The sequence below is a fragment of the Megalops cyprinoides genome, chromosome 3, assembly GCF_013368585.1.
Source record: "Megalops cyprinoides isolate fMegCyp1 chromosome 3, fMegCyp1.pri, whole genome shotgun sequence".
Lineage (NCBI taxonomy): Eukaryota > Metazoa > Chordata > Actinopteri > Elopiformes > Megalopidae > Megalops > Megalops cyprinoides.
In genome coordinates this window covers 24,806,943-24,834,376 of record NC_050585.1, presented here as the reverse complement: position 1 = coordinate 24,834,376, position 27,434 = coordinate 24,806,943, and positions in this window count along the sequence as shown.

Sequence of the window (27,434 nt, the reverse complement as noted above, 5' to 3'; positions counted from 1 at the left end):
ATTTTTTCTCCTTTTTTTGTTCTCTGCTTTTTGCCATTTATTTCCAAATCTACTGTCGAGGAGTATCAATGTCCTTTCGCCTTTCTATGACAAAAAAAAATAGAGTAGAACAAAACTATGAAGTGCAGTTAGGACCATATGCACTGGGACATGCTAAGGAGGAGTGGGGAACCGGGTTAGCTTTATTTTCTGGTCTTCAGCAGGGCAATTTGTTGAGCTTGTAATCAAACAACGTTATAATTGAGTTGGGGAAAACACACTGTCCGCTTAACCCCAGACTGTGGCCACGTAGCCAGGGCGGGAGGAGTGGCAGAGAGGCTCTTGTTTTATTTGAGAATCTAATCTGGATGCAGGAGAGAGCTCATTTCTACATGTAAAATCCACACTTTTCCATTCCAGGTCTGGGTTTAATCCTTTCATCTTTTAATCATTCCAAACCTGCTCTTCAGATGAATACCTCTCTCTCTCTCTCTCTCTCTCTCTCTCTCTGTCCATCTCTCTCTCTCTCTCTCTCTCTATATATATATATATATATATATATATATATATATATATTTCATACAACACTAAAACATTTGCCATTAACACACTTGGACTTAATTTGTGTTTGAAATGAGCGAGTGCTAGTGTGGGTGTCAATTTTGATTTGGGGAAATTAGCAGCGCTGTCCATTTTCAAAGTCGAGTTTTCCTCCAATGTTGGCAGTTTCAGAGGCAATCAGCGTGTGCATTTCAGGTGTATATTTCCTCCTTATCTGAATAATGATTTCATTAAAGTGAATAAGTGATATGGTGGGCTGAGAGGCGGAAAGCCTGGAGACCTTATCATTGCCTATCAGCTATTTGTTATCTAACTGTAATAGGGCAACTCTAATGCATCGTTCTCCTTCCTATTTTTGCAAGTAATAAATGTGCCCAGAGCAGTTGATGCCAATCTACAAAAAGGCACGCAAAGTCTCTATCATTCAGGCATGTCATACTGCTCCCTGTTTATTTTGCCAGCATGAAAGTGTCATAAGCAGTTTGACCCAGGTCAGCGCCGATCACAACAAGCTGCTTTTGGAGTCCATCCACTCCAGACACATAAATCAAACTGTTTCCAGAAGTCTGTGTCAGTTACATTTATCTAAAAGAGAAGAGAAGGCGGTTAGAAAAGTGAGACTGTTGCTCACTGTCAACTGCATGCAAACTGTGTGTTTGGCTTCAGATTCGACAAAAATTGAGACTTCTTAATGTCGCACCACTTCTGGCAATGAGAAAAGAAGTTTTTCCTTAATGAGTTAATCCTTGTTTTCCCCAGTATTCCAGAATGACTTTAATACATTCATTATGAGTCTGTGCATCTCTTTTATTAAGCAAGGGAAATCAGGAGAATAAATATCTTGCAAAAAGTGTAAAACTGTGTTTGAGGGGAAAAAAGCCACCACAGATTGTGAAATAATAATTCTGGATATTCTTGTTTTGTGATAAACAAACAAAAATAAACTAAATGAAATTTTGTAAGTCATAAATACAGGCACAGTCAGGCATACATTAGGGTTCAAATAAACCTCAGCTGTGTCCTGTCTGCCCTCCCTTAAATCTAAACAACAGAGAGTGATATCTCTTTGGTGATCTGTATTGTGTGCATAATGTGTCCAGTATTTTATTTCATGGTGGAAGCCAATCACAAAGCAATGTGGCAATTGCAACATTGAGCATCCTTACATAATAACATGGTTTTCAGATGATGCGTAGCATCAGCCTGTGCAAGGAGATGCTTGTCTTGTTTTCTTAAATGTTGTTTTGCTCCTCCTTTCTCCTCTTGTTTTTACTCTTCTGCTCCTCATTCTGTGATGGCATAATTACACACGTTCTGAACTCCCCCTATGGCTTCAATTACTACCGTAATTTTCGGCTTTTAAAAGCATCACTCCCATAAAGTGACAACGGCAATAATTGTAACCACAACACTAATGCTGAGACTATTGATGGGAAGTGATGAAGCGCCGACACACGCTGGAGATGCTCTTTGTCCTTATCGTTCGACGACAACGAACGTACAGCCTGCGTTTGCCATCGCAAGGAAACGTTTGCCAAGTGCTCTAATCCGAGGGGCGCCTCGCTTTGAGGTGAATGAGAGACACAGCAATGTACCAGCGAGGGAGATAAATCATAGACACTTGTGTGCAACAGCCAAAGAGGCCCTCTGTGAGGTGGGGTGGGTGTGTGTGGGGGGGGGGGGTGGGGGCTCACATGAAAGCGTCACACTTTGATAGAATCTTCTTGGGAAACAGGGCGATATCAAAGCTGCCCTCATCTCGTGAATCACAGCATAATTACGGGGCCTGTTTTTTTTTTTTTAACCGCACGTTCATCAATGGCATGGCCAAGTAAGGTGTGCGGACTGTTTCTGTTTCTCGGCCCTCAAAGGGGGCCAAAGTCAGGCACAGAGACAAAGCAGCACACGGGCCTTTGCAATAAGATGCCTTGTTCTGGGGTTTGCGTGGCAGCGAACAAATAGCCAAGCATGCTCTCAAGGTGTTCCTACCACAAATAAATCTCACTTCTCCTCAATTTATCCCCCAAGTGCCACCCAATCCATCACACTGCCAGTCCTAAATTCCTAAAGAGCCACTGATTAGCTCGTAATTGGTTAGTTATTGCTGGTAAATAGGTGCCTTAATATTTCTAATAAATTAAGAGCTTATACTTAATTAGGGCCATCTGACTGGAATGGGTGATTTAGAGACCAGGTAAAAAAGGGGTTGCATCTTTGTTAATTACTGTGGTGTCAATGAGTTGTATTAGATATGCAGTGTTTAATGCCTTGTTAATTTTTCATTGACCAGGGGGCATGGGCTACAAACCATTGGGCCTCAAATATGTAGGGTTGGCCATCTGTGGAATTTTCGAAAAGAGAAGCAATTGACTTTGCAAACCTGTGTTAGGTCACTTACTACTATATTAATAGCACAATTGAATGACCTGTTCTCTTTTGTAAATTTATTTTTTTCAAGATAAGAAAACATCTGTGAATTGCAAGCCAATAAAAGAGATTACTAAAAAGAGATTTTCCCACAATGCATCAGGACTCAGATCAAGTTCTGGGAATTAGGGTGAATTTTCAGGATTGGCGTTTCAGTTAATGAACAGACTCTTTAAGAATGAGAGGGGAAAAAATATGTTGGCAAACAATTATGTGTGGCAGTGTGTTTTGTTTCCCTTGGTTGTTTTAATGATGTTGGTTTTTGTACCCTGTGCTCCTGAGGAATGCACAGACCCGTTGCCACAGTTAGATATTTCATATCGGCTGACGTGGAGAATTCCCTCCCCTCGTTAGCTATGGGAGGAGATGCGGGGCCACTGCGCAGCTGAAGCTATAGGGCGGGGGAGGCCAGACTCCACTCCAGAGGGAGACCCCCCCCCCCCACACACACACACAGAAAGTGGGAGGGAGGAGCCAAGATGCCACATGGTAAACTCTGACTTTTGACCAATGGGGTTGCAGGGTTTAGGGATTTATTTAGTTGCTTATACAAAAATGTGAATTCAGCACACAAGAAATGTGGTTGATGAAAGAATGTAACACCTTGTTATTTTGGTCAAAGTTCTTTTAAATTTGTGGTTAGATTTATTTGTGGTTAGATTAACCCTGTTATTAACAGCCAGGTGCTACTAAAAGAGCAAATAATAACGTTTCATGGAAAAAAGAACATGTCCCACACAATGTAACTAATGCATTGCTCTTCCATCAGAGAACCCTGGACGTCACTTCAGCACCATTGTCTCCTCTCAATCGCAGCCTCATGTTTCACTGTGGCTGTGGGAAGGGTCAGCCCAGCTCGAAACACCGCAGAAGCATCAGTTTCAGCCAGATGGCCATGACCTGCATCAAATTCACAGCAAGCAGGGTTTGCATCTCATTACAGGTTTAGTGCTTTTTGTAGGCTGCTGTTTGTGTAAGCTTTGGAGAGGAGAGAAGTTCATTTTTGCTTTGCTATTGTGTTTGGTAGCATTTGAAAAGCATGAAGCTTTGAAGCATGAATTGAGGTACACCTCAATGAACAGAAATATCAGAACCTCATGTGTGTAGCTAGCACAGTAGCTCATACCAGCTATATCTAACTGTGACTGTTAAAAAAAAAAATCTGTATCTATCATCATTCAAATAAAAAGTAATAGGGGTGCCAATCACAATACATTCTACTTATATTGTTTACTGTTTTTCTCTATATCATCCTTATTTCAGTTTATTGTAAGCGCTGATCCAAACAAAAATTGTGGTCCCTTAAAACTGTGGAACACAGTGGGAAGAGCTAGCCATTTGCAATGAGTCGGACCTCATCTCTGCTCCAGAGCACCACCCACAGCACTTGCTTTTCCTGACACGCACAGCTGGCTGGCAGCAGACAGAATACAGGAAGCGGGTGAATGGATTCTCAGAGGCCTCTCCCATTTGTCATCAGAATTAGAATGCACCTATGTTCCCGCTTAAAAGCACGGATAAGGGGGCTAATGTGAAACCCCAGCGAATCAGAGACGTTCTAGCCGTCTCTCAGAGAGGGGGGTTCGGCAGACGAGTCCAGAATCCATCACATTCTGGGCAGGAATTGCTGTTATCCACCTCGTTCATGGTAGATGGTGAGTTACAGCTGTGGTCCTCCAGTAAATCCACTGAAAAAGAATGTGACCCCGTACAACAGAGTTCCGCTGTTCCTTTTCCCCCTATACCAATGCGTTACGAAAGTAGAAAATTGGCCATTGCTAGAATCTTTATGAATACACTGTGGATTATCTTTATAATCCTTCAGAGATTTAGAAAGTGGCACAAGGACATTTGAAATTACACACCGTTAAGCAATCTTACTATTCTCGAAATGTAGCACTGACCACATGGGGTTGTAACATGACCTAGCAGCATCATACAGATCCACAGGTATGAAAAAGAAGATGTAAAAAACATGTTCTGGCTCTGAATCCTGCAGTTTGGCAGCCCCGTGTTTCAGCAAAGTGAGCTGTTTGTCTTTAGTGAGTTGACGGCACACAGGAATTAAGCGATTCCAAGCGGCATGCTTGCTTGTTGGAAACTGGTTAAGTACTAAAATTGTGTCTGTAGTTGGAGTTCTGCAAATGGTTCATCAAACAAGTTGCTTTTGCTCTAGCTTTTAGGTAACTTTTACAGCTAATACTGTACCAAGGTGTTCAGACTTCCAGTAGAAGGATTTCATGGGCCAGTGGTGGACACCACTGACCTGATAGCAAACTGTTCCACTCATTTATGATGGAAAATCAATGAAAAGGATGTTTTAGAGTTTTATTTTCTTGGAGTTTTTTAAAACTATTTTCCCCCTGGTTTCTGAAATGTATGTTCTCCACCTGTCTTCAGTTTGCTGCCTTCTCTCTTCCCTTTCCACTTCTGTTTAAATGAATCTGTTCTTCCCTGTGGCACACATCCCCCCCGACTCTCCCCTTTCCACACTAGCGTCCCATGCGAGTGGCGCGCAAGGCTTTGGCAAGACTGCTACGGGGGCAACAGCGGCCCTCCGTTGCTGCAGTGTCGGTGGCCCTAGCCCTCAGAATGCCCAGGAGCACAGAGAATGTGTGTGTGTGTGTGTGTGTGTGTGTGTATGCATTGTGGGGAGGTGCTTTTGGTGGTGGTTTTTGTGCCAGCGATCCTCTCCCAGACGAAATCGCCGCGGCGAGTTAATTCGCGCATAATGGGGAGCGGCCGGAGAGAGTACGCGGGTGGCGCTGCTCTGCTCGTGAACGCGGCGAATCCCCCCGCGGGCTCGCGGTGAGTAATTAGGCTGGCCCTGCAAATGTCAGCCTCGGCTTGTTTATTCTCATTATTTCATCATTTTAAAAACCCTCTAGGTGACGAGACATGCAGTATAGAGCATAATTACTGTTATTAGCATACTAATTGGGCGCCAAAATAGGCCAAGTTACAAGGTAGCCAACTGCAACACTTTCGCATTTGTCAAATGCCGCGGCGAAGGGGGCAGTACGTTCTTGCACAGGGCCCCTTGTCCTGATAGGCAGTCATTTCTCCATAAAGTGCCCTACCTGGGCCCTCCTGTTCGTCTTGGTCCTGGGCATGGTTGGTGTCTCCTGGGGGAAGTAGAAGAATTTTGTGATGGGTGTGTTGAGATGGATGGGGTAGGTGGAGCACTCAAACAGTATACAGTGTTGGTAATGGGCAGATTGCATTCAATTCAGTTCCCAGATGCTCCATTGACATGGAACTCACACTGAGGCACTGTCCATGCAGTCCCTTCTGTTTAAACAATAAAGAGCACTGGATCCGCCATGGGTGTCATTGCATAGGTTACAAATGAACATTATGTATATGTGCATATATGGTGCCCTTCATATTAATTCAATCCACTGACTGAATAGAAGCAAAAGCATGGAATAAAAGAAAAAAATATTGTGTAATTCTTTGAGCTTTAATAATGAGAAATATTATACTTTAATCTCTTTAGCACAGAGCTAATCCAGATTGCTTGCAAACAATGGATTTTGATCCAGAAAGCATCACATTTATTCACACCTCAAGTCATCTTTAAAAGAAAATCGAACAATCATTCTGGTAGTTCAACAGAAGTTTCTAGAACTGTGGAGACATCCAAAGGTTATTGGTGCAGTGGCAACCCTGCCAGAAGGGCAATGCAAGTCTGTGAGACAAGTAGTTCAGGAGGCGATCATAACTCTAAAGGCAACAGCTAAAAAATGAAGAAATGTCTCATACTCAGACAAAGTGAAAATATTGCAATTTTGGCACACCTGTCTGTTTTATGTTTGGCATGAAAAGGTGACACTTATGTTGAGAAAGAATTCTTGCCCACTGTGAAAGATGGTGAGGGGATTAATATGTTTTGGGGCTGTTTTGCATATACAGGTACCAGAGCCTTTTTTAAGACAGAAGGAATTAGAAACTCCAACACTTACTAAAACATTTTGGCAATAAACCTAGGATCCTCTGCCAAGGAGCTCAAAGCTGGCTTAAAATGGACATTCCAGCATGACCATGATCCAAAGCATTCACCAAATCTACAGTCATATAGTACAAAGTAAATGTTCTCTACTTGTCATCTCAATCTCCCAAACCCTAGTCCACTCAAACATTTGTGGTTCAAGCTCAAGATACAGTTCACAAAAGATTCAAAGGAACTAGCGCAGTTCTGCTGGGAAGAAATCTAAAAAATCTCAACCTCAGAAATGCCAGAACTTCATAAAACACTACAGGGTGCATCTTGGGAGTGTAATCCATGTTAGAAGAGGATTATAACATACTAATTTAAGGGATATGAATAAATGTGACCCTTGTTTTTTTCTGGAATAAAACTCTCTATTTGTGAACAATCTGAATGTTCTCTGTGTAATGCTATGAAGGTTAAAGTTCAGCTAGTTAAATTTTTAAGAATCAAAAAATCTGTTTTTTTCATTTATCGCATGTTTTTTGTTCCTGTTAAATCGGGAGTATGAAGTAAAGGAGCATGAATAAAGAAGGCACTGTCCATGTCCATATATGAATACATAATACAAATATACATTGATTTTATTGATTACTAGGAAATTATCCTCTACAAGCACACAGACTAACACATGATACTGATCAAAATTAATCACACTATTTACTACAACATTCACTTTGCCTGCCAAGTTCAATATTTTCTACCCTGCAGCACATCTTGGTTCATTCCAGAAACAAAATAAAATCATAACCACACCATAACATCAATAGACCTGCAACACAAAATCTGCTAACCCCTGAATTATGAGGATGTGTTTGTGTGCAAGAGAGAAAGATTTTTTTCCAAAACCCTTTAAATTACCTCTGTTCCTTGCACCGTCCTGAAAGACAACTCCTAGCTGCTTATTCAGTGCTTATGCCCAGCCTCTTCCTGCATGTAAAAAAGGCAATTTAGTGCCCAGGTGCCCCCCTTACTGTAACTTGAAATACGCCAGTGCTGAGCTGTGAGGGTTTGATCTGATGGCCCTCAGGGTACAGATAGGAAGCTGATAGGGCCTGCTCCATCTGCCATGGCTTGTGGCCATGCTCCTTTCATTTATGAAAGCACCATTTTTTATTCCTCTTCCCCATTTGCATATCAAAGCCCAGGACAGAGCGAGCCCCACTGGTCTCAAAGGAGCAAACTCAAGACAGTGTCAACACAGAGACTCCGGCCAAACAAAGGCCGTTTTTTCCCCTCTGCATTCTCCATCCCTTGCTTTTTTTTCCCTCCCCCCTTTACCCCGATTGTTTGTTCTCTGCCGGGCCCTCATCTGAACTCTCACTCTCACTCTCTCTCTCTCTCTCTCTCTCTCTCTCTCTCTCTCTGTCTTTTTATTCAGCTCAAGGTCCTGGTAGAGTCTAGTGAGTGACAGTAAGAAAGAGCAGGGGAAGAGCATAAGAACAGACTACCACAAACTCCATCACCACTGTCTCTTATCAGACCTTTTCACTGCAAATGATAGCAGGGTGCTCATTGCAAAATTCAGAGAGCGTCAAGGTCGTTTTTGATATTTAACATTTACTGATGGTAAAATGAAATCTCATCAGAGCTGCTGATCTCTACATAAACACACGATGCACCAAGAATATTGAATGTTGCCAGGCGTGGTCCATTGAGTGTCAGTGCATTTCTTCCCACGCCTTTTCAGAAGGTTAACATTTCCACGTCATCCATATTGATGGTCCTCAGGGAGTGACGTGTCTCTGTGTGAATGCTGACACTTGCTTGTGCCAGGGACGGAGGTCTGATAGCCACTGCAGCAGTACTGAAACATAGCAAATCCAAAGCAGTTCTGGCCTTAGAGGGACAGGTGACATGTTCCCACCCCTCCAATGCTGCAGGCTAGCAGGGCAGGTCTGTGTACCATTGGCACTGAGACATGCACTTGCTGCCTGGCCTGAGTTCCGGAAACACAACATGATTCCATAGAGGCCTTTAGTAGAACTAAACCAAAACAAAATGGTGGCTGCTTTAATTTCATCAATCTGCCTGTAAAACCAGCCAGACCCTCATCTATGAATCAAGCTTTCACTCTCTTTGGCAGGAGAGGAACTGAATGAACACTGTCACACACCCACATGCATGCACACAAGGGGACACGTGTGAACGCACACGCGTGCACATACATACACATTCACAAAGCAAATATCAAATACAATTAATTGCCCATCAGTCTACATACTGCTACTCACTCGTCAAAAACTGACCTCAAGACGTAATGGCTGTGCTGACAGCTGTGCCATCTCATTCTGCACTTGCATCTTGTGACCTTTCTCTGGCTGGAGCTATGTTGCTTACATGGCAAGATATTGGAATTATATTTGAAAACCTCCAGAAGATCATGCAAGATTTTAACCAGGCTGTCTTTAATAAAGTGCTAAATTTCAACAAGACTGCACCACGGTGCCTCCTTTGGCAATAGCAGTGTGCACAACTGAGCACTAAGCTAATTGCTAGACATCCCTCTCCACAATTTCTTTGAAAGTCCTAGAATTGTTTTGGGCAGTAGGATATCAATATTATAGTTTACAGTCGCCAATCCCCCCTCCACACATTTTAAGACGATGCCACATGGTACCAAAAACAAGACTGAAGCCATGTTCAGATTGTTCTGAGAAAATCTACTGATATGATTGGAGTTATGTTCAGTTCATTCTGAAGGCATCTGCAAAAATCCCTTCCTTAATGTGGTGCTGACTTTAATGAGGTCGACCCAAACCATGAGGGTCCAGGTGGGTCAGATGCATTCAGCATCCAGGTGAGCAGCATTGGTGTTGAGCTCCACCATGTTGCTTTCTGCCCTACAATGCATTCCAGAACACAAACGCATTCTCTGCATCATGGTGGCTGCAATGGGGGGGGGTGGACATGACCATGGTTGAGGGCACTGACTCCAGAAAAGCGTGCACCTCCACTAGGTACTGTCCGAACTGCAGCCATAGTAGTGTGATGAAAAAAAAAAACACAGAGAGACATCTTAGTTACAACTACAGACTGCGTGGACATAAAAGGTGCTCACAATGAAACTCGCAGCTGAACATTTGTCGCCTTCACGACTCTGCTTTCCTGAGGCAATTACTCGGGATGTATTCTTTCATATTTGCGGCAGTCGGCCGGTTTACAGTGGTAAGACAGGACAAAATGGAGCTGTTGTCCAGGAGCTTCAGACACATTTGGCTTTTATTGTTGCGCAGATGCTCAGACATATCCCCAGGAGCTTTGTTACAGTCAGAACAAAAAGTACACGCAGGGACTTCTCAGATGAACAATGGGAGAGTCCCGACCATCTTAGTTTGGTGGTTTTAGTTTGGTTTGAGAACTTGGGATCACTCAGGATGAGAAATACTGTGAACAAAAAAATGAAAGCTGGCTTTTGAACAGACTTGGAGAGCAACCGAATTGGCATATTCATTTTTTTCAGTAAGCAAGGCACAGTGTCTCTTATATCTTACAGTATCCCACTGTATGTGTCTATATGTTACTGCATATTTCTGCATATGTGTGTGTCTGTGTGTGCATGAGGGCTGGAGGTGCATGTGCATGCATACAGGTGTACACATCTGCATATGTGTGCAAGCATGATCCCGTTTGCCCCTCATCCTTTCTCTGTTGTTGGTGGGTTGAACCAGAGACCAACTGTCAATAAGCTCTCCTCAGGACAAGGACGGCAGCTGCAGGAAAAAAAAAAGAAAGGTCCGCTCCCTGGTTTTTTTTTTTTTTTTTTTTTTGTCTCGTGCGAATCGAGTTTTGGGAGAGCTCCAGTCACTGGGCCCTGCCGCTCTTTCTTTAATGTGTTTCAGATGAGTTGCTGTTTGCCTTCCTCCAGGCCTGTCAGGCGACCAGCCTCTGCCTAGCGCAGGCGCGAAGCTCCCCTGGGAGATCCTCACAATAGATATATGCATGCTTCACTTCGCCCTAATTTATTGTGGGAGTGCCTATATTTTATCTGCGGGAGCCAGCCCTGGAAGAATGATGAGCCCCAGGTTTGTTTCCCTTTTTTTATGAATTCAGCGGAGGGAATTAAACCGGCGCTAATGCTGCAGACGTCCGATTGTGCCACAAATTCTGCTGGCTGTCAACAGGGAGGGCGCGAGGGGACGAAGACCCCGCTTCTGGTGCCACCATCCAAGCGCTTTATCACTTCTTCCTGGGGCTAGGCATGCTTTGCCACCCCCCCCCCCCCCGCCAAACGCACGTAACGAACGACGAGCTGCACGGTTGCCGCGCGCACACGCAACGGCCAGAATGCAAAAACAGCGTTCCTCCCACTCATTCAGTAGTAAACTTGACAGTAATTCTCTCATTAAGAGAATTTATGAAAGCTCGAGCCTGCTTGTGACAGTGTGAAAGACGGAAGGTGTGTGTTTGTCATTGTGTAAATTTGATTAATATGGAGAAGAGCACTATTTTTAACACGCACTAAACTGGGAAATGGCTTTGGATAGGCTACTAATTATATGAAACACAGTTTTGTTCGGTTCATAGTGACCATTTTTTTACAGAGAATCATTGTTGACTTTTTCCTACTCAGTGCTTTTAAAATAAATGATCACTAAAATAATCACAGTTCTTTTTATGTATATGCACACACACACACACACACACAAACACACACAGGCTACCCTGACCGCCATCCAGTCTCTCTCCATGCAATTCTCTCATATCTGTGTAGATTTATACCTCTCTGTCTCTCTGTGTCTGTCTCTCTCTCACACACACACTCTCTGTCATCATATCCCTCCCCTTTACAGTTAATTCAGAAGAGACACATATGCAGCGTGTCTTTCTCTGTTGCATACACTACACACAGGAAGTGCGGCATGTTCATTCCCGTAACCCATCAGAGGCATCTCCTTTTCTTATCAAGTGTCCTTTTCCATGCACCAGAATAGGGTTTGCACAAGGGTTTACAGGAGATGCAGATCCAAACCAGAAAGCCATTTATTTTATAGGCAGACCACTTAATTCAAGTTCAAAGAGAGGTTGTTACCCTTATCTACTTTCAAAAAAACGATTTGACAGAGTGACTTAAATATTGCTCCTGTCATATTTGTAAAATCATACATTTTCTACCCTGATGTTTCACATTATCTATGGATATACTGACTTGTCTCTGAACATGAATGCATTGACTACGCTTGATTAATTGAGGATGCAGCCGTTAAAATGTAATAAATAAAATGTAATGCCAATTTGCATTCATTCTGCAATGTACAAGTTCTCTTGCAAAAAGCACAGTTTATGGCAAAATTATTTAATTGAATTAACGTGTTTGTGTCACAGTCTAAAATTATAGAATATATATTTACTCCTGTAATAAAAATGTAAAAGATATGACAACCGTCCCCTGTGGCATGTTAGCTCTTATTTATTTCTTCTTTACACTGTTAAATATCCATTAATACTGACACTGATACATAGGTAAACTTGCATGTAATTAGACATGCACAGAAAAGACACACCCGCACACAAACATGCACACGCATGCCGACACACTGACACAAAACTGGGGGGTGGGGGAGATGGGTGGTGTGGGGGGGATGGGTAAGCACATAGCGGCTTCATTTGCATTTCACAATATGACCTTGACTTCCACAGAAACAAGTTAATAAGCCTCAAACAAATTATAAGCTGTTTGGTCGATTTGCCTAGTGAACTGTTAATTGTAAAACTGGAAGACATTATGTTCGGTTCTCCACATTACATCTTTTCTGTTTTAACAGCGACACTTCATTGGGCGCAATTAACAAAGCCTAAGAGATTTATTAACGCACTTTTTCACGGTCAATGATCCATTACACTTAAGACATAGCATTGTAAAATGCACATTATCTTCTCCTGGCACTTACAATAATGCTACTGGAACGCATGAGACATATGCTTCCTCAGATAAAGAGACATTATTAGTGGAGGAATCACACAATTTATTGGACTCTTAATTAGGCACCTCCGCAGGCAGCCAGGCAGGTGACGTTTGAGGAGTCCTCCTTAGGGCGGTCTGAAGGGACCTGAGCATCAGCGTTGTATGGGTCATGTCCGACCTGAAGTCCCCGTCACCAGCCTTCACAACCCACCAGGGAGCGGAACAGCATCATGCGATCCGGTCTGTTTTTCCGAGAGTAAGCTCAGGGAGAAAATGAGCGCCGTCTCCGTGGCACCTCCTCATCTGTCGCCCTCAGACAGGTGATAACATCGTTACCGAGTCGCTCCGTCTCCACAGCTCAATCAACCCGCGGAGTACAGTTTGGGAGCAAAACTCCATCAGCTGTCACATCTCGGGCGACCTGCTCATCTCTCCATTTTCCCCCGTCTAGTTTGGCTGTTTTTTGTTTTTTGGTGGAAAGCTCTGACAGTGGCAGTGGCTGGGGGGTGAACTGCAATGGAACTCAGTCAGTCCCTCTAGGCTATACCACAAAATAATTACTGAAACACAGCCAGCATGAGTGGCAACTTCTCTGCAGGTTTGTAGGACGGACCTGGCAAGTTGGCTCACCACCTGCCTGACTCCTCTAACCTTTAAACTGATACAGGTTCTGACTAAGGAAGATACAAATCGCTCCAAATGATCCTATAGCGTAGCTGTTGCTGCATGTCTGAAGCATGGTGACAGGAAGTTCCAGCTCTTCCAAACTGCCATACGTAATTCTGCCTTCTGTGCTCAGAAAGTAAGGCCTTGAGATTCTGCATTATTTTTTAAATTTTTTTTGACAGGGAGTGGGAGCTGGAGAATACCCAACCATTTGCCACTGATATCATTGTTCAAAATTAACGATATACTACGATGGGGATAGGCTGAATCCAGGCCTCTTTCCATCCAGAACAGCCTCCAAGGGGAGATCGATGGCGCTCCTTCACCCCCCGCTATCAGCGCCGTCCGGAGCGCACGAGACGGAACACAGATCCCCAAAAGCAAGGCTGACTGATACAGTAACCTTTGAAATAATCACTGCTGTCTAATAGATGCCTTTAATTAACCTTGAGAGGAAATTAGCGCTCCTGTTAAATGGAGAAGAGAAAGATTTTTGATTACCACTGCAAACCTTGTGGGAATGGTTTCCACTTTTTCAATTCGCACAGAAAAAAAAAAGAAATTAAACATTTTCTGGCCTGATTATAGGGGGAAAATGGAAGATTATGGAAAAAACAAAGAAGGTTTTGTTTTTTCTGGGGTCTCCAGTTGCTGATTGGCATTCTGGGCTGTTTGCAGAGTGTGAAAGTGTGGGTGGATTAGTCATGGATGAGTAGACGTCCAGCTGTGTTGCTTTAAATGGGAGAGCTGGATGCAGACACTTCCACCAGAATATAGACCTGGGTGAGTCTAGATAGCAAAGCAATAAAAATGAAAGCAAGAATAAAATATGATTATTTCACCAATTCTCAGTCTTGAGCAGTTATTTCCTGAATGGTATTATAATGTATATATATATGGATATATTAACAATTGATTCTGTCACTCATAAAATTTATTTATTTCTGCTTTCATTCATTCAGTCCCTATAAGAAGTGTAAGAATAAGAACTGGACCAATAAAAGGTGTTTGGCACTAGGTTTCCTTACCATGCAAAGAATGTGGTTTTTTATGAACCATCTTATTTTATACGCATGTCAATTAATTGGTCCATTTCCACTTCCCCTTTTTGTTCTGGCCTCTGTGTGGTGGAATGAGCATCCCACAGCAGTCAGGACAACCGAATCCTTGGCATTCTTCTGCTGCAAACTGAAAACCTCATCTCCCTACTTAGTAGTTGTACCTTAAGCCTTACTTTTTCAATTCAATTCAATTCATTTTTATTTGTATAGCGCTTTTTACAACACAAGTTGTCACAAAGCAGCTTTACATTGTTCCCAGGCCCAAGACCCCCTGAGAGCAAGCCTAAGGCAACAGTGGCAAGGAAAAACTCCCTATCAGGAAGAAACCTTGAGCAAAACCGGGCTCAGAGAGGGAGCCCATATGCTTCTGGCCGGCACTGGGCAGATAGAGTTAAAGACAAGTTATACAATGTACTTTAAGACATTTAAAGTACTTTTTGTACTTTAGGGGCATTATGACACTACTTGCAGTTGAAGTATTGAACATTGCATCATGTTTTTAATACAACACCACTTATTTCAGCACCATATGATGTGTTAAAATGCGGTCTGGCATTTTTTGTATGTACTGCTGCTTATGTGTTCATTGATGCTTTGCCTTGTAAGACATTTTAGATAAAATCATTTACCAAATTAACGAATGTGAATGTATTTGTGTAAATTAATTTCATTCCCTTTTTGTGTTTTTTTTTTTTTAGCCCTGTGGCTTGGCCAACAGCTGCCCCTGTTAGTGATAGTCAGTGCCTTCATTAGGTGTGCCTCATGGCCTCCACTGAGGGCCCATAGAAAACCACCCAGCCTCCTCTCCTTTACCAGACACTGGGGCAGGTGCAACACATCTTTCCCTCACTGACTGAATTCCACGGTACCTGGGCAAACATCTGCTGCCGACAGCGGCAATTAAAACATAAAAGGTCTCAATGGAATTGTAATCAGGATTGTCTGCAGGTTTATATGGGGAGCATTAGGCGTTGGAGCAGCCCCTCCCTTGGAGATGAAGCCCAGGGAGACTCCACCATGACAGGGGAATTCCTTACAGCAGTCAGGGCTTGGCTGGTGGATCCCCAACCGAAGTGGGATGCATTATGCCGTCCATCCATGACTCAGGTCTTGAAGCAGGATTTTCATATAATAAAACTGATGAATTCCTGTGCCAGTTTATTTATAGAGGTACTTATAGGGTAAATATTACGGGAATTCAGATATTCACAAACATAAGCTGTTTTCACATATGAACTCCGGACAAAGCGCGGAGAATCAGGTCCGCAACTTGGCTGGAATTGCCCTTTCACACATGTAGCACGCAACAGGAGATTGTCCGTGACAGACGCGTTCTCACCTACAGGAAATACTCCAGTTTGGTTTAGGTGAGGGGCGGCGTCTGGGTAGAGCATGCAGGAGGCAGGACATGACGCAAAAACTACGCTGCAGAAATCACAATTCAAAACTGCATACTGTGTACTCCGTATTACACAAGTATATACTGTATACTGCATGCTATTTTTCAGAGTAGTACCCAGTATGCGACCATTAATAATTACATTTGTAGTATGTTATTGTCGCTTGAAATCATTGTGAGTTTAGAAACATCCAGATTTCCTCGTGGTATTTTCCAGTTAGACGCCACTTGCATTCTCACGAGTGAAAAGTATTGACAAGATCACCTAAAGTATTCGCGAGTTGAAGTATTTTCAGTTTTTTTCTTTTCAATGTCTTACCTTTCGGTGGTACGGGTACATGTTGTGGCACAGAGGAGGAGAAGGCGAACATAGCTATTGTACTTTTGGGTAGCCTATAAAAAAAAATCACACATAGCCATCCAAATGGTGCTACCGGTATACATAATTTATTATTAATTATACATTTATTATAACAATAAGGTAAGTTTTTGTTGTTCGCTATGTAATGTTAGGTCACCAGTTCACCTATCTCACTATACCTATCACTATTACTTAGCTACAGCTTAGCTAGCTACTAACCAGATAATAAACTACTAACCAATGTTATTAATCATCGTAAGAGACAAGTTTTGGCAGTATAGCTATAGCTAACTATCTCTTTAATGATCATTGGACTCAAAATAGCATGTATTTGGACATATCTGCAACGTCAATGAAACAGTGGAAAGCTATGTACAGGCACACGGAAAAGAGTACGAGGCAGATGTTTGTATTCTTCCGGTTTTGCGCCAGTCGCATAATAGAAACGTCATCAACACGCCCACTCACTCGCGGTGGATTCTCTGGAACGTTGCCTGCTCTATTCACACATGGGCTCACTCCGACATGAGGCGGACTTAGTACTAGGGAGCTGGCAGAACGAAGTCCGTCACATGTCCGGTCCAACTGATTCGGACATTGGCGTTCTCACATACAGCTCCTCCGGCTAAGGGCCGGATACGTTCCAGTGTCCAGTGCATGTGTCAAAGGGGCTATACACTCAAAGATTCAAGCAAATCAAACGTATTTTATTATTGTCATTTAGAACCGTGTTTCTCAATCCGACTCCTGGAGGCCCACTGTCCTGCATATCTTCCATCTATCCTTGCTCTACCTACCTGACTGAACTCATCAGTGGCACTTTTGATTAGCTGAGCACACCTGATTTAATCAAGCAGCAAGGATAGACAGAAGATATGCAGTACACTGGGCCTCCAGGGGTAGGATTGAGAAACACAGAGCATCTTACACAGGTTACAGTTTTTTACATGTTATCCATTCATACAGCTGGATATTTACTGAGGCAATGTCAGGTTAGGTACGTTGCCCAAGGGTACAATAGCAGTTCCCCCAGCGGGGAAACAAACGGGAAACCTTATGGTTATAAGCCCTGGTCCTTACCACTATGCTACCCCTCATTTTGTCTTCACCCCCATAAAGGGGAAGACAAAAAGCCAAGATGGTAGGTCAACCACATTTCAGTATCACCTGACTTGAACTTAATCATGGACTTAATCACAGGCTTGCATTTCACTTTGCCCTGTGTATTCCAAGTATTCTCTCTCTCTCTGTCTCTCTCCCTCTCTGTTTATGATTCATGCCTGTACTGGCGCTGTGAGGTTTCATGTGAGTCTGGAAATAAACCATTTGGGTCTAGTGACATCATTATTAGCACGTGGATGCCATGGTCTCGGTGTAAAGTTCTCCGTGGGGTCGCCTCAGATGGTCTCGGTGAGTGCGGTGTGGTAGCCCCGTGACCTGTGAGGGGAACACGGGCCATCAATCCTGTGTGCTGCCGCTGATCAGCTACTGTGAGGGAGGAGGAACTGACATAAATAGGGATGGTGAAATAATGTGGAGAGTAACACATAGAAAAGATACTCTCCAGCAAAGCAGTTGTCCAGTTGAAAGAGATCTCCACTGATCCTCAGAAATGGCCCGCACATCACTACTTCAGCCTGCTGTAAAATCATAACTACCATGCACACTATCATATTCCTGACCCTAAGCTTCCTCTATCCTTTAAAAATGATTCAAGGGAGAAAGAAAACCTAGAAGATGGTGTGCTTTACAAGTGGGTTGATAATTCTTTGACACAAAAATGTAAATTGGATGTAAGGGGAAGAGGGCTAGGGTTAGCGTTAGGGTTAGGGTTAGCCAGATCAGTGTTGCTCCTGTCCTGACAGAGTCACGAGAAACAGTGCAGGCCACTTAACTTCAGCTGTGCTGGGTCACGCTACGATCACCAGGTTCTGTGCTGTAGAGCAGCCTGCCAGGGAGCAATATTTGAGAGAAAATCTGTAGCCCTCTTTGCAGAGCTGTTTGGAGTGTAGCATTTCCTCATTGAGAACGCTGGACTTCAGCTACCTGTACAGGCCAGGGTGTGGGGGTTGTGGTTCTCGGTCAAGGGGGTCTGAGTCACAACACAGAAACACATCATTATCACTTTTCTCTTCCTTCATTTAGTCTCATACCTTAATTTTGTTAAATCAGTGATTTTTTTCCCCATTGCAGACATTATTGTTCATTATTTTTAAGTGGCTAACTTATTTGTATTTCAGCTCTAAACTCTATGACAAATTTCTTAAAGGATTGTAATATATGTTTCCATAATAGATATTTGTTTGGTATTTTATTTATTATTTTATGATATTATTGAGCCTCAAAAAAGAAGAAGAACGGGAAGAAGAAAAAAGAAGAAAGAATTGGCACTCAGTAGCTTAATGAATTAATAGAAATGATACTGATGGGATTATATTTTATTTATTACTTTGTCATAGTTGAGCATGTTGTTGAGCAAAGAAGAAGAAGAAGAATTGTCATTCAGTGGCTTAATGAATTAATAGAGATAGCACTAATGGCTGTGACAAAGAACAGGCACATGCTGATGCAAACAGCAAACAGTGTTAATAGGGAGGCTCATTCCGCAACACACATGTTGTACCAACCAGCGCGGGCGCGGAAATTGTAGGACTGACAAGATTTATTACGCACAATAGCAATGAAGTGCTATTAGCATCATGCCTGTCTCATGTCCGGCACTGTGCTCCTCAGGTGAGGCCAGCAGATCCCCTCTCTTAATTACACAGTGTGCTTTTTGCACTGCCCAGAGGGCTAATTTGCTTTTGTTAGGCAGTGGGGTCAACTGCGTTAAACACATACACTACACGACTACCGGTAGATTGGATTACATTATTTAAATAAATACAGGGCAATTTGTCAATGTCATGTTAGGCTGCCCCCCTTCCTTCCCCCTGCTCCCATCTCCCCCACCAGCAAAAACAGCAGGAAATGGTAATCTTGACTGCATTAACCTCTGTTAGAAAGAGCTGACCTGTATTCTTTGTTTAGGTAAAGATAATGTTCCTGAACTTTGCAGCCGTGTACACTCTGTGCGCTTGTGTGTGTGTGTGTGTGTGTGTGTGTGTGAAAGGGGAGGGTCTATTCTCCAGGAATGCACTGACTAAGGAATCTTGCAGAGAAGAGAGAAGTGAAGACATGTGGTCACATTTCTCCTTTCCGTGGCCTTCCCTTCTCACTTCAGTTATTTTCACTGGCAGGAGACACAAGAGGAACAGATCCATGGGGCTCTGGGCGTCTTTCAGGGAATACTAAACCCTTTACAAACACTCCCTGGAAGAAGTATACTGTGTCCGCGCTCTCTGTATTTTTTCATGTTTTACACAGCCACCATTCTCAAAGGAAGCCAATGGAACTGGGACACATTTCCCATATAGAACTGTAGATAAACACAGGAGGTTAGGATAGTTGCTGTCCAACCGCTTTCAAGTCCGCAGGCTTCGCTGAGTCCCGGCCTATTCTTTTTCTCCTTTTCCCTTTAGAGTGTGATTACTGTGAGCAGGCTTAAATGAGGGGTTTCCTAGTGCCGCTGTCTCTGTGAGAAAGGCATTGGTGTTGATGCTGTAAAGTAATGAATGCGACTGGAGCTTATTGTGCAGGAAATTGAATGCGTATGAATTGGAGAATTCTGACTGCCTCTATTGGTTATTTGGGGGGATACCCCACACTGTTGAAAAGCTCCGCTTTACCTTATTGCAATGAAAGAGGTGAAAGCTTTCAGACCACTAGATTGGATCCAGTTGCAGGAAGTCACGTGATCTGCAATGTCACAATAATTTCTAGTCATCTCTTTATTCTACTGATACTCAGATCCTGTGGCTTAAAGCACTAAATTGAATAGTGATATGTTGTACTGTTTGTAATTCCATGGAAAGTGGGTGCAAATTACAGCAATTAAGCATTATTAACTGTGCAATTGCTCCACAAATACAGTAAAACTGATAAAGCATGCAGACATAATTGTCTTCCCTGTGTGACATTAACAATAATCTAATGTTACCTTACGGATTATTTGTTGCAGAAACTTACTCAACTGTAACTCAACTGTACAGTCTGCTTTTGACCTGAATTGTGACAATCAACTTGAAGTGAGGTGTGCGGGAAACACACACACGCACACACACACGCACGCACACACACACCCATCTACAAAGTGTCCTCTGTCTTCTCCTCTAGATGCACAGCCCATATATCCTCTTCATGTTGTGTTTCTACCTCTTCACAGCCTGGGCTGTGTTCCGTTTCTCCAAAGAGCAATGTGTCTAGCGTGCGTGCCTGCTCTCTCTGCTATCGGCCGCCTGCCCACACACACCCGACCACACTCGACCGGTAGCGCCCGCCGCTGGATTTGTGGCTGGATTTGGGCTTTCCCCACTCAAGGATATCCAGTCCCTCCCAGCATGGGGTGTCCCAGCTAACTGGCCTCCTGTTTTTACTTTGCAGGATGAAAGAGACCTGGGGAGCATTGCTGAGACTTCTCCTTTACTGGCCACCTGTACCCACAGCTAGAAATTACCACTACAAAGGCATCCCTCCTTTTTTTTCCTGCTCAAAGAACGCTTGCATTCTCCTTCAGTCAACGTCTATCCAGCTCTCACTTTATAATTCTGGCTCAAAAAACTTGAATTAGGAATTTCCTTCCTCTCCAAGGCCCTCTCTTGTTCCCTACAGCTGGACTTTACCTCATGTCACCATGCCAGGCTTCCATCTGATAGCCCTGCTCTTCTGGAGCACACTTTCAGAACTTCAGACCATGCACAGTTTGACCTATGAGGAGGACTTGTCTTTCATATAAAATCATCTGCCTATACCAGTATTATCAATTGTGTATATTACAAGCAAATGCTGTTTTAACATTTTATTTTCATAGTTATGAAAACAGGCAGCTTCTACTATCTATGTGTGAAATGCATAGTGGACACCAAAAACCAGGAATGTTTTTATTGTTGTTGTGAGTAACACTTTTCACATAGGTACTTTTAGCACATTAACAGAGTATCCACCATCACTGATTACATTATCTATCAATACATGATTGTAACTGTTGTCATTGCCCACAAGAAATACCAATAGATTGCTTTTAATAGTAACAGAGCTTCCCATTGGCCCACACAGAGCATGAGACATATTCAAAGCATCTTCCTTTCAAAGAGTTTTGTTCTCATTGATTTCTATTCTGAGATTCCATTTAAAACCACAATAAAATTTAAAAATTACTAGCATGACAGATTTAGAAACAGAAGATATTTCAACATCTGAGAAACAGATTTGAAGTTGTTAACAACATGAAGCCAAATAAATAAACACAAGACATAAGGCATTCCAATTCAGAAAACTGACTGACTTGCTCACTGCGAGTACATGGATAGGCTACACAATGGCACTTCAGTGACATAGTTCACACCTTTTTGCATGAAAAGGGAAGCAGCCACTTTAGCAGCCATTATTAGGTTCATTGCACTGTTGAACAACTAACCGAACCTAACAACAACTAAAAAAATGCAATAAATGATTCTAGTGACCGTCATCTGAATTGCCTTTCAAGTCAGTGTGGTAAATGATAAAATTTATTTGTTCATATTCATGTGTAAGGATTGCCTAGTGACCTGGTTTTACAAACCTTGAAACAGAGTCCACAGTTCATGGTGGTATGTTGTCCATATAGAAATGAGTGGAGTGTTGCTTGTTTTTAAAATGTTTTTGCTCCTTACGATGCATCCTATTTTGAAGCAGGCTGACTGCCAAAATCCACCAGCAAACATTTTAAAGTCTCAGTAACATGTTAAAAATAGAGAATACCTGTCATATCAGTGCAGCTTCCAATGTAATAGATCCGGGAGTTATTTATTTATCTATTCATATGTTTATGAGAGTGAGATTCAGTATATATGGAGGATTAGGAGGATGGGGGTCTCAAGTGGAAGTCACAGTTCTTTCTTGGAGAGAGCGATCTGTTTCAATCCCTCCCCATTGTTCTTAGATGATGGGATAATGGTCATACTAACCCAGAAGGCAGCACACACTGCCTTCCTCAGTAATGTTTCACAGTGTCTGAGGAGGCTGCTAAAACAATATAAAATAAAAGGACTGATACACGACTGAAAGTAAAACGGAACAGTAGGAAATCTCTGCTGCGTCGAATTCTCAAAGCAGCACTGTTTGGCCCTGATCCTCAGCCTTGAAGAACCATTTGCTCAGAAGACAATGCATTGTTTGCTGAGGAGAACAATGCCTTCAGTTTAGCGAGTTGTTCCGAAGACTTGCGTCATCTTGTTTACATTACTCAGAAACAGAGTATGAGCGTTTGGCCACCCATGTTCCAAGTAACGTTAACCCAGTCCTGTCAGTTAGTACTGGGTGTTCGCATGTTATGTGAACAGTATCGACAGAGACAAGGCAGCGCAAACCCAGTTTCTCAGCTTCTTTGATTATGCATCATGTGTCATCAACTTGTCCCGCGCTGCAAGTGGGTTACAAGCTCCAAGAGTACATTGTGTGTTGTTTTGGATGTTGAATTTTGGGGAGTGGAGGGATTGCTGCCGCCTCACCCCCCTGGAGCCGGGAGCTCCTTGGGCGCTTCAGTTTTTTGACGTGGATCACGTCCGAAGCTCCCCGGCTCTCTCTCCCCTCTCTCCCTCGCAGAGCTGTTTTGATGGCGCAGTCTCAGCAGGCGTCCCTCTCTCTCTCCTCGCAACAGTGCGCCGAGCGCCCGCTCGCCTGTCAGTCATCTTTCACGCGAGCTGACAGAGCACACAGCCCCGCGGAACGGCTGGGAATAACATCACTCGCAGCCGCGCGCGCTGCCTCGATCCTTCCTTCGAAGGTCAAAAAACAGAACCTCAGCTCACGCACATCGCGAAGGAAAAGACGCCGATAACGTGACCGGGTCAAGATAGGGTCAGAGCTGCGGTGATTTACAGAAAGGTACAAATATGAAATTTTGCCTTCTTTTGCTTTCTGCAACACTTTACCAGGATAGGAATAAATTCTTGCTGAGGCCGAACGCTCATGTTTTGCAAATCCAGGAGATTTTTGATACCATCCGATAAATTACAGCATCTTAATTATACCATTCCACTGGTTGCACAGCAGCTTGTATTGATAATTTATCACATATCCCTTTAACTCTTGGAGCTCATTAGCGATTTGAGTGGCTTGTTTTCTACAGCAGCATTGTCCTGTTTATTGTTAAATGCTAATCTAACACTGGCTGTGTTGCACCTTTCCATGTACTGGTCAAACAACACCAAGTCAATATTGCTGGCCATCGATCACATATGATATGATTGGCATCAGCAGATCCTTTTGAAGGGTGGTTCTGGATGACGGAGCACACAAGAGACACCACAGGGCTCAAGCTCGCGACATGTCTCTGAGTGGGGTTAAACAAGGTGGCGGTGAGGCAGCTTGTGAGCATGGCAGAGCGCATTGAGCCTGAGAGGGCACGCTCTTTGCTTCCTTCAGGGTGGAAGCACCACAAACCATGACATTGCAAGACACCTTGAAAACCTGAGACTGAGGGGGTCACCTGAGATTGCACTGTGCTTCCCAGGCAACCTAACTGCTCCTGCCCCCATAAACACCCTCTCCCTATAGCTCTCACTCATAGGGGAGGGGACCCCTGGGAAGGTTGTAGAGGCCGACAATGGGGTTCTGCGCTGCATGGTGTTTTTTTTTTGCTCCCTTGCTCCATCCATGCAGGCTGAGGAGGGGTGCGCCGGGAGGGCTAGAAGGTGGGGGGGGGGGGGGGGGGGAGTAATTGTGTATGCAGTTCAAATGGAGCCTCGACACCCTGCTGAGATTTCAATATCTGACAGCGCCGATTCCCTCTTCTTCCCTCTCCCCTGCCCCTGCTTCACCTTCCACGCCCTGCACTAACAACACGGCACCCCCCTTAATCCAATCAATCCTCGCTCTCCTCGTTACCCCGCCACCATTTCCCATCATCCCGCTCTCTCTCTCTGCGCAAGGTGCTGCTCTTTTTGTCCTCATTTGTGGATTTTTTCACCTTTGTGTGTGTGTGTGTGTGTGTGTGTGTGTGTGTGTGTGTCTCTCTCACACACACACACACACCACCCCGCCCACTCTTTCTGCCTGTACATGCTGGGCACTGCAGGATGCTTCGGTCTCTCTTTCTTTGCTGCGATTAAACTGCAGGGTTCTGAGCCTGTCAGCCTATCCCACAGGACGTACAGTACCGCACCCTCAGAACCGCCAGCCTCTACCCCAGGACCCCCCCCCCCACCCCCCAGTCCCCAGTCTCCCACAGCTTGTCACTCAGCTGGGTCCCTCTGCATTTTTTTGGGTAACAATACCTAGAATAATGAGGTGTGGTTCCCTTGGCTACCTGACACACCTAATCACTGACACAATTGTCCTCAGAAATTAGGTATACAGTGATTTAGGTCAACTTCACGAGTCATCATGGATAATCATAAAGAAGGCAGACTGTATCAATTGAGTGTACATTTCTCTGTGAGCTGTAAATTATGTGCTATGCAGAAATGTTCTACTCTGCTTCCATTTTCATTTTGATTAGTACATTTGGATGTATATTAAACTGTTCCCTGATACACTATACTAGCCCTACTCTGAGCATTACCTGAACTTTAATTTGCATCTTATAATACAGTGCTGTGTGAGAAAACCTTTTTTTCTAGCTTGCCTTTTTGTGATGCATGTCTTCACATTATTAAACAAGGTTCATTGTCATTTTACAGTCTGGGGAATTGCCTGTAGTAATGCTGAATAGTCCACTGACATACTGAGCGAATGATGTCAATGGACTGCAAGCACATGCCTGTGTAAGCCAGTTATACTCTTGGTTCTGTGCTATGTGTGTGCACCTAAGTACATGTGTTTGTGTGTGTGTGTGTGTGTGTGTGCGTGTGTGTGTGTGTGTGTGTGTGTGTGCGTGTGTGCGTGTGTGTGTGTGTGTGTGTGTGCGCACGTTTGTTTTTTGTGGAAAATGGGGACAATTCTATGACTACACTCCAACAAAGCAGGGACACAATGCAGTATGGATGGGGACCGAAATCTGTGTCCCCACTTTTCTGCTTATGCTGTCTTGTAGAGAATGCTTCACAATCTGCCCTGTATCAAAATCTCTAGCTCTTATTTTTCACCAGAATCTGTGTGTATTTGTTGAGTATGTGTTCAGTGTATATGGAGGTGTAGCATGTGTACGTGCATTTGTTTGTGTGCTCAGTGTATATGTTTGCATGTACTCATTGTGTATGTGTTTTTTTTGTGTGTATCTGTATGTTTTTTTTTTATATCTTCATGTCCTCATTGTGTGTGTTCAATGTATATGCTTATTTGTGTGTGGCTCTCTTTTTAGTGTGCATATGTGTTCATTTCGTATGTTTCTATGAGGTATGTTTATTTGTGTGTGCCTGTTTAGTGTATGTGTCTGTTCAGTAGAGGTGTTTATGTGTGTGTGTGTGTGTGTGCTGATTGTGTACATTTATCTGAATCTTCCTGTGTTCAGAATGTGCGTGTTGAGTGCTGGTGGAGCAGCTGGCTGAGCTCTGTCTCCTTTCTCTGCTGCAGTGCCGCAGACACGCTCTGCTCCAGCTCCCGCCCACTGCGGTGCCCCTGACTTTGACGCTAGCACTGCTGTCAGTCAGGCACGGCATATTTTGATTGTGTGTGTGCCACCCGTGAATAACTTGGCCGCATTTGGCCGTCGAAACCTAAGGGGGGGTCACAGGAAGAATCCACGTCTCAATATACAAGAATGGTATATGGCATGTGGTGCATTATGCAGGAGCATGAATGGGGCAAAGCTAACATGATTCATTACCGCTCTCCTTAGAGTCAGCGAAAAGCACGTTCAGAAAGCTGTTTATCCCAGACCTACCTATTTTGTTTTCATCCCATTGAAAAAAAATGTCCTCCCATTTGAAAAATGCCAGTGATAATGCCAGCTATCATAGATTGTGATTCATAATAGGTGTTATTATTGCTGTTTTGAAGGAAAAAAAAAACAGGTCCAGCACTAAATGTGCTAGATGGTGTCTTCATGACGTACCGCAACCATAGAAAGGTGCTGCATGAGGGGAGAGATGAGGCCCTTCCTACCTGTTTTCAGCCCCCTTTTCCCATCAGCCTCCGGGAGAAGGGTCAGGGCAGGTTGGCTGGGAGAAAACGGGGCCATGTGTTGAGCTTTTGATGAATGAAAACGATTCTGCCAACTTAATTACACTGTAACCCCTCAATAAAAGCGAGGCCACGACTGATTAACTAGTGAATAATTGGCCGCTGATTGATGGTTCTCTGCGCCTCACCGCCAAGGGCTGGATAAATAATTATTTTGCCTTTGGGCCTCTTTGCCGGCCATTGCCGGTGCTAATTTATGGACAGCAGCCGTTTCCCCCCCCCCTTCTTCTTTCTTTTCTCTCTGATGAAAAGGAAAGAACTTTGCCCTCCCCCGCGTCATGTGACCACTCCAATGGCCCAGAGGCGAGGGTCCTATCACCCAGCAGCTGTCCGTGTTTAGCAAACACTCGCACCTCAGAGACGACTCGGGGAAAAGAGTAATCCCTTTTCAGGGGCTTTCTCCAGAGCAGCGGTGAATAGGCCCTCGCCACTCAATAGTATTACTGGCACTCCTTGTGGTTGCTTGGAGGAGTGTTTGCCGTTGTCACAGAAATCTCTCAGATTTCGTTGCTGAAGTACTGCTCCCGTTCGGATGTATTTGCTCTACTGACACCGGCTTCCAGTAGGTTCAGGTTGTCCAAGCTGAATCACCAAAGAGCCCATGTGTCTGCCTTTAGCATTGTGGCTGGTTCTTTCTTGATTGTCATCAGTCCATAATGGCAGTGTAGATGACTTTGTGATATTAATGCTGAGCCGCAACCAATGCAGCCTATCAAAGATAATATGTTCTCACCACCATTTACTTTAGCAGGATTCCCTGCAAGCTACGCATGACTTTTTTTTTTTTGCATTATTGTGTCAGCTGATGTAAGGTGGTTCTCATGTGCTTGCAGGAATCTGCACATTGTAAATGCCAAAGAAGACACTGCTGCTGGTGCTAAAGC